A 9,113-nucleotide genomic window follows, 5' to 3' on the forward strand; every position below is an offset into this window, starting at 1 on the left:
CAATGCAATGTGGGTTTGGTTGTTCGTCCGTCCAGGTCATCAGAATGGGGGCGAAGTCGAATGGAAACACACCACAACACTACAGGGACGTCTACAACAGAGACTCTACAGTCTAATATTAACCGTGTTTGTGTCTAAAAACAGCACTTGGAAACCATGCCATCGCCGGGGAGTCCACCCCCTGGACACCAGGCTGGACGGACAGCTCGTTCCACCAATCAGACGACACCTGGACAGCCTTTTCTCAGGATTCGTCAGATGAAGGTCGAGATGTGATGGGACAGTGGTGGCCGACCAGCGCCGTGGAAGGGAGCAGAGACAGCCTCTCGTCCAATCAGAATCTGGTAAAGTTGAACTTGTGTTCTCAGCCTCTTCAAAACGTCTTCCGTGAAACCATGAAGTAGAAATTCACCATTCTTTCTGCTTCAATTGCATCCATTTCTCTGATAATTCACTGACAAACTCTCTATGATTAGTCCGTTTGAATCATCAGCATCGTGTCATTGTGGCCAACCTTTACTGGCTGGGACTGCCTGGTTTTGACTGCTGTATCACCGACATGTTGAGTGCAAGAGTTATTTATGTAGTTTTTGAGTACTCTATGGATTATATGGTGAAAATGTGGAAAACTGTGTGCACAGATAGAGTGTGCAGCATTGTACTTCTGCCAGGATCGTCTTTCAATGGAATCATATTGTGATGAAATCATACATTCAGATATCGTGATAACAAGGACACTCAAATTTCTTAGGAAATCTGATCATTTATCTTAATCTTAATTAAATGAGAAAATGTTAAGTACTTCCCATTTGTCAAGTATCTAATTCAGACAGGAGTATCCCAAACCATGTGGTTATTTCATATGGACTATTTATTGATTCATAATATTGTTATATATATGATTAACAAGATGTGAAAAGACCTATATCGTGATAGAAAAATGTGCCCATATTGCCCAGCTCTAGTTGGTATCAAAATGTATCAAAATCGATGCAGCAGAACCTGTGATATTGTCTTTTTTATTCCATGCATTCTTCGAGTTTAGTAAAACCTACCCGCCTATTATACACATAATGCAACTCGACTGACAATTGAGGATTTATGTGTTATGCTAGTAGCGGCTAATGGAGAGATGAGGAGCAAGCTACCGACGCCGACTCAAGAGACAAGTGAAAGTGAAATTGAAGACCTGTAAACACAATTTGGCACACTTTGATAAACCAAGCAACTGTGCACTCAGTCTACAAATCTTCAGTCAGCTTTCCATTCCAGTCCCTTATTGTTGTCTGCTATGTCCCTCATTTAGTCAGGCTGTGTATATTTGGCATAAAGTCTTGAAATTCCCTTAAGTTGTGGATCAACTTGAGCTCAACCTGCTTCATCTGCTGTCCTACAATTCCCCCAAATTCCTTGTAAAGTCCCTCAAAACAGGTGCTTTTTTGTGTAAGCGCACAGTAGCTAGCATTGTTGATAGTTTGTGAACATGACTAGTAGGGCTGCACAATTAATCAAACATTTATCCATCACGATTTTGGAAATGCTCCTGCTAGAAGAGTAATATGTGTGTAAACTGAGTTACTGTTGCCCGTGTAGGGCAAAATTAAAAGGCCCTGAATTCAGGTGAAGAAGAACTTTATTTTACGTCTAAGATTAGTACATTAGCAGGAATGTTGCACAACATGGAAGTAGCACAGTGCTCTGTTGTTTTAAATGCACAAGTGCATCTAAAACATGTTTTCCCTAAAATCAATTGAGAATTGTGTTAAATAACCATGATGTCAATATTGATCACTTTTGTCCAGAATCTAATTACTAGTTATTTGATCTGTGGTGTTACAGTGATTTGTGGTCAATCACTGTAAGAACATGTATCTCTCTGTGATGGATTCCTGTTGAATGTTGAGGCAAAATGGGGATTTTAACAAGCTCTTGTTCTTTATAATTAAAAAGGGACAAACAAACCTGGCCTTCACTGTCGAGTGTAATCTTGTCGCTGGAACTCACCATCAACATCCCCAATTCTTCTTTCAAAGTAACGTTGATCTCTAAATCCTATCACTTTCCCAGATCTGGGCCCGACCTTTGGTTCAGTCTTTAAAATACCGATCTGGCAAATTGCTTATAATTTTGGCCTTTTGCTGGCCTTGTGTTCATAAAAAACTTCCGCCTTCAGGATCATTTTCAGTCTGTTTTTCTAAAAGATGAGTCAGACAAAAACAGTTTGCAATTATTGATGATGAGAGTCAGACAGAGAATCCAAGAGAGCCAGCGGTACCTACACATCCCGAGGGTACCCATGTTGCAGGCAGATTGCTGAAAAAAAGTGTTCCAAAGTAAAATATTGCTTTAATATTGCTTTAGTAAACAGATGTGCCATTCCACTGCATTTAATATACTGTAGCTTCGCCCCCTCAGTAAATATGACCCACAAACAACAACTGGTTTTAGGTCCAACAGGAGGTTTTTGAGGTTGATTTACTGAGGTTGCTTTAAAATCTTTGTGCCACTGACAACACAACAATGTCCTCACTTGACTTCCAGCTGAGGGCTAAATGTGTTGACACAGGCTGGCTGCTGGCGTCCAAGGCGTCCAAGGCCCTCAGAGTAAATCAGTGGAAACGATAAACACACAGCATGTGGAATATAGTTTCTGTTTATAAATCCAGGCCGTTTTTATCAGGGCAGTCGTACCCCAAAGGACAGCTACACTATGTTAACCCAGATGTGTCTAAAATAAACTGGTCATGAATTATTTCAGTTCATTATTATTTATTCAGGCTTATTCAGGCTCCACTTGAGGCCACTTCTTCGACATGTGTGGTTCTGATCGAAACGTCCGTCGGCCTCAGCTGTACTTTGTATTTGGTGCAAAGTAGCTGCTTGTGTGACTGTATCACCGGATCCAAACATTTAAAACAAATAGACCCAAAACTATATAACCTCCCTGTTCAGAAGTAATTATGTTAATTTCAGTTTCCTGCACCATCACCATAGAAACACAGCTCGCCCTGACATACCCTCGGGGTTGGGTGGCTAGGTTTTCACACTTGAAATAATTTTATTTGCTCTCAGTGATTTTTTTTCTTTAAAGATGGTTAAAAAAAACAAAAAAACAGCAGGAAGAGTCTCCCAGCGCAGATGAAAGATGAGCTCAGCGGAAAGCTGCAGTGAAGGAAATATGCTTTCATGTCTTCTGCTTATAATGCCATGAAGAGACCTTTAAGAACTTCATATTTGTTGAACTGAAGAGGGCTGCGAAACTCTCTGGTGTTGTAACTGATGAGGTCTCTTTGTCTCCCCCGTAGGAGTCTGTCTTTGCTGAAGCCTTCCCCTCGCTGCCTCCTTCGTCCTCAAGTGACCCCTGTGACCTCCATACTGTCCCCACACTGGCCCGGCTCCTCAGGGGCAGAGCCAGCCATGGCCAGGGGTAGGTGAACCATCTCGACTGAGCCCTCTGCATGTCGGTTATCATCATTTCTGATTCACTGTATATCTATTGATCTGCTGCAGCGTTTAATGGTTGTTTAATGGTGTTGACACATTCCTCCTACTTGTAGTAGGATATTTCTGAGCCCACAGAGAAAACAAACTACACGACGTGCTCGTAATCAGCTTACGAAAATGACGTTGAGCATTCTTTCCTGACAGAAGCTCATATTTACTGCAAATCTGACAGGAAATGAATACAGCAACAGTACAGGTTTTTTTAGGATTTCATATCATTCTGCAGCTTCCTAGTGGTGCTCATTATGTATTCAAATCCGAACATTCAAATGTTGAGCCATATCGGTATGTTTTAGCGTCATGTTTTCCTAAGCCCCTCTAAAGATGTTTTTCCTCATCACCTGACGTAGGTTTCTGCATAAAGACATTGCTACATCCTTATCAATATTCAGTGTGCATTACCTTCAGCAACATTGCCTGTTTTTTAAAAAGGCATACATATAATCATATTGCTGTACTTTCTTTTTGATAACTTCTGGATACTTTTCAGGTAATAATTGCATTATTTATGTTTTTAAATTTTGCCATGTCTCTTAATTTTACAGCCTTTAATCTATTGAACTACTAAATTTCCATGTAATGCAAAAAAATGGAATACTTTTGTATTAAACATTATTAATACAAGTGCAGTTGTTAAATGTTCTTTAATGATAGTAATGTGCATCATCAATATGCAACGTGTGGCAGTGATGCCTGTGTATCAGACACAAGTGTGAGACTTGCCGTCTCCGAGATGTCAGTCCACATAATAACGCGAATAAATTAAATAAATAATAAATAATTTCCCATTGCAAGTGTTGAACATTTCAGCAGGTGCATCAGCACTGTATACGTATTTGTGTTTCATCTAATGATGAACCAGGGCTTTTGGAAAGAAGTACATTTTAAACAAAAACCTCATTTGACGCTTTGTTGTAAATGCGTATTTATGTTGGAAGCAAGGTGGTTGTGTGGAGTTATGTGGCAATGAAATACTATTTATTTATTTTTTTTAAATGTAACAAATTGTGGCCACCATGTGGTTAAAGTGGTGAACTGCAAGGTGGAGTTACTGTAGACTCCATCTCTGAAAACAGGACATGCACATGGATATATATATATATATATATATATATATATATATATATATATATATATATATATATATATATATATATATATATATATATATATATATATGATTGTGGACAGATGTTGTTACTGTCATAGCGTCACAACTGTGCAAGATGCAGTTGTGGTGGAAAAAAATCTGTTTAACCTCTCTGTGAGAAATAATCACGATGGAACTGCTTAAAGTATTAAAAACATATTTAATGAACAGACACTTCAATCAAAATTCAGCTGAATGGATAGAGCTCTTTCCCCACCAATGGTTTGGATGTCTAACCCTGATAAACAGAGAAACAGAGTGTATATGCACGTTATCTCGTCTCCTCTCCCTTCAAGCCTTTTCGTGGGAAGAGGGTTGAGATTATATGCAGGTTTAGTGATACAAGACAACTAAAAGAACCATATGATAAATTTCCACAACAGCAGTCACAAAACGTGTGACTTGGTGTGTAGTTGAGATTAAAACGTAGGCCAAGTTTGAAAATTAAGTGTGGCCAAAGTAAGGTGGCCCGAAGTAAAGGGGGGGGGGGGTCACTAGACGGCCTCTGATTATCACATATCTCCAAGAAAATCCAGAGTATATAAAATAAAGTATTATAATAAAGTCCTGAACTTACTGACCATTTTTCAGTGATCCAGCTTTAAAAACATTCTCTGTAGATGACGACTGTCTCTGACCTTTCTACACACCTGCCACTGTGTGAGAGAAAAACAGCATCCATTGAACCATTGCGTCCTGTGCGTTGTTCTCCTTTGACCCTGCAGGCTGTTGGACGGTTTCCACGACTTGAACAAAATGATTTGCCAGAGATACAAGAGAGCGAACGGCGTCTCTCGTGACCTGCTGCTGAGGACTTTACACCTGGAGCCGCAGTACGCTGTGAGTATCGTTTAAAACCCTGGGAATGGCATTGTGGCCATATTTTGAGTTTGCATCATGCTGATGTGTTTCAGTGTTCAGCATTCTGTGAGAAATCGAATGTTGCATTCAATCTCTATCTCTACACACACACAGACACACACACACACACACACACACACATATGCTTTCTACACATAAACATGTCATGCAGAGGAATTAGCACAGAGTGCTTAGTGTTCAGTTTCCATTTGTTAAGCTTCAAGGTTGCTAAACAGAATTAGTCAGGACTGCCTGATGACCTGATGGTGCCTTTTAACTGACGAAACCCGCAGCTCCATTCAAATGAGGTGACTGCTGTTATATGCAAAACACTCCTCACACTTCACCGCGGCTGATTAACGAGTACACCAGTCAGGCTGGTCTCACAGTTCACCCAAACCGTGCGAGGAAACTACAGAGCACCAGATGTGTGATTCACTGATCCATAATCTTGTCTTTGGTGTAGCAGAGTAGGAAATACTACACCTATTCTACTCAAATGTATTTTATTGTTTTATCTATTGATCTAGTCTTTTCTTGAGTTTTTCGTGGACTCTGTGTTGGTTAAACAATTAGTTATGGATTGGATTTTGTCAACTTTATAATAATAATAATAAACATGGAATATTGTACAAGTGGATTACAACAGAGCCCACTAGATGGTTTTATTTGTGAAACTACACCATGATTTTTCATTTTCATTTAAATATGATTTACTAGTGATTAAATGTCTTACTGTAAATATATACAATGATATATTTTGTCCATTAAATAAATGTTCTACTCCTGCATTTCAGGGGATCTATCAGTAGAAATGGAATATAATATTCATAAGTATGTTTTCTTTAGTGAATAATCACCTGAAACTAAGAATTTATGTGTTTTTTCGTTAACTTAGAATGAGCGCTTCATATCTACATAAGGAGCAGGTCGTCTTCACACAGTCCTCCATGTTGCACCACCATATCTCTACAGTAGCCCACAACGGACAAACCAAACACTAGAGAGAGCCTTGAGCATTTTTGCGTTACCTGAAGGCCACTGTAGTCGTCAGACATGCTTGTGAAACTGTTGGTTTGTTCAATCAAATTGAACTTCAGTTCAATCAAATCCTCACATAGAACCGGAGAACTTAAAATACTTTTTAAAGCATACTTGTGGTACAAAAACATTTTCTGTTGACCAACAATTCGATTAATGAACTCATCACTTCAGCACTTTACCGAGTGGTTTACTGAGTGGTGTTGCTGATGTTCAGTTCGTCTAATATCACATCTGCATCGTTGTGTTCTCATCTTTGCAGGAAAGCAGACCTGCACCCTTGACAGCCAATCGCCGCCTCTCCCCCGGCCTCCCCTCGGCCAATCGGCACGGTCAGAACGCTGCCGCTAAGCGACGGCTGTCCTACGACTACAACAGAAACGTCACGGAGTAACTGTGCAGGCTCAGCTCTGGTTGGACTGTGATTCATCCACGTTTGCCTGAAGAACTGCAGGGTTTTAACCCCGTCATGGCGGCACAGACCAACGGGTTTCTAAAGACTGTGGATTGACAACATGTGTACTATCTGCTAGTCAAATACTGACTGACCTTTTGACTCTTTGCACTCTCCCTGGTTATTTAAACCTGAGCCGGTGAGTAGATGCAACCTGGATGAAAAGTGAACGACGGTTGTGTTTCAGAAGTTGTCTCCTCCAGCTCCTGTTGATGTATTCTGGTGGAGTGTTTCCATTATGTGTCACCTTGTTCACCACCACCACCCTCCTATTTTCATTTTCTTTGTCGAGCCTGATAACAGCAGGTTGTCAAAATTAGGTACTCGAGGAAGAGTCAAGAACATCATAATGTCACCACGTCAACCAGGAATTTTTCCTTCCTGTTCATTTATTATCTGAAATTGTACCTTATTAGATATATGTTCTCCGTGTCAGAGCTGCTGTTTTTGCCAGAAGTTGTCTCGTTGTTTGAGCTAGTGCAGTGCCCATTGGCGGCGTCCCAGTTCAGAGTGGGCTGATTGCTTGACTCCAGATCCCGGAAGTGCTGCGAGGAAGTGAAGAAGAGCATGGTTGTAATCTTAGTATATCCAGCATCCTGCAGGATAAGTGACCTGCGGTCAGCGTGCCGCGGCCCCGTACAGCCCCGCTGTGGGCGACATGCTAACGTCCGCAGAGCCCTGAAGATCCGCCCCCCGCTGCTACAGAGCACCAAGGCTAATTTATTCAAAGTTTTTTTTCTCTTTTAAAGATCCTGGTGTCCAATTTGCACCAATGTCAACAAAGCACTCTGTGGGGACCCCAGCAAAACCCCTACCAAGTGTGAAGGAGATCAGAGAAGGGGTTCTCGAGATATGCAAAGGACACACAGACAGACAGACAGAGACGTCTTGCTTTATAGTCGGATTAAACAACAACAACATTGACTTGCAAGGAATGAATGATAAAAATAAAAATAAAATGTCTTACATTCAGAATATTGGATGGTGAGCATGGTTTGCTAACTAGCGTATCTGTATTGTATAGGCAAACAATTCAACCCTGCTTCTCCTTCTCTTTTCTTTTGCCTTTTTGCAAAATATGTTTCTTATCCAGAATATGAATTTTCTCTTTGGCTCCACCAAACAGTTGTCTAACTCAACTCAATGAGATTTCTTCCTCCGGAGCAGCTCTGCCTTCTTTGAGCTATTCTGCCAAGTCGGATATATCGGGGCTTTCTGGGAAAACCACTTTTTCAGTTATACTTTCAGATACAGAGACATAACTCTTCTGCCTGCCTCCTAGAAATTGTTTTTTGCTTACACTCTATTAACACAGTGGCTCATAACCGCAGGTACTCTTTATTCAAACGTGTTGTAACATCTCAACTCCCGACAACAGAAACCTGCTGTACTGACGCTGAGATCTCTCTACAAATAATGTCAGCTGCATGTCAAAGCTCATTTCACCTCCCTTCTTGTTTTTCAATGATAAAAGGAACACGGATCATGTGATGTTGGAGAGCATTGTTTTTATTAATTGCAGAATGCTGAAGATGGATCAGTATGGGATGAGTCTTACATTTATTTCCTTTTACATTTTGCAGAGTGATGCATGTGCTTTCATTGTGTATCTGTCACAGAATAGCCAATGACGGAAATGAGTCCGAAAAAAATGAAACAAGTTTGTCTTCCAGTTAGTGCCAACAGGACCACCGATGAAAGTGCCAATGTTTACGAGGAGCGAAGCAGACAGGTTCAGGAGGAAACGTCGCCTCTCGTTTCTCAGACACGCTGAAGTGGACTCAAACTCTAAATTTCGGCACGTTGATGTTTCTATTTGTTCCTTTGTCTTTCTGTCCGGCTTCCCTCTCTTTCAGTACACTCACAGTTGAGTCCACTTCACGGACAAAACTTGAATCTAGCTGCCAATCGAAACAATGTTGTTTTTTTATGAGAATATTGTTCACATTATGACGTGTCGATGATGCACTGTACAATTTTAATTTAGACATACTATCACATATTGTCAACTCAGAAGGTTTATTTCGGTCTGTTGTATATTTCACTTCATGATGATTCAGAAACAACCGTGTGTGTGTGTGTGTGTGCGTGTGTGTGTGTGCC

This window comes from Anarhichas minor, unplaced genomic scaffold (assembly GCF_050575085.1).
Source record: "Anarhichas minor isolate MPS153535 unplaced genomic scaffold, ASM5057508v1 ptg000046l, whole genome shotgun sequence".
Lineage (NCBI taxonomy): Eukaryota > Metazoa > Chordata > Actinopteri > Perciformes > Anarhichadidae > Anarhichas > Anarhichas minor.